Genomic DNA, 245 nt, shown 5'->3' with positions numbered 1-245 from the left:
TTGGGGTCCCCTGTATCATCAGGGAGGTGGGGTATGGTGGTGGCAATGCACAGCCACGAGTAGGGGTGGTGTTAATGCCACGATTAATTAAGTTATGACACACAGTGACATCAGTTCTTGCACACATGGCAGGGCTCTAAACACGAGGCAGCTCTGGCAGTGGCACAACAAGAGCAAAGGGGGGATCACTGGGGTCTTTCTTGGACCATCCACAGTCATGAACATGATGAGTTAACCAGGAGCGA

Source organism: Nestor notabilis, unplaced genomic scaffold (assembly GCF_000696875.1).
Source record: "Nestor notabilis isolate BGI_N333 unplaced genomic scaffold, ASM69687v1 scaffold29559, whole genome shotgun sequence".
NCBI lineage: Eukaryota > Metazoa > Chordata > Aves > Psittaciformes > Psittacidae > Nestor > Nestor notabilis.
Note: the sequence above shows the minus strand (reverse complement) of the source record.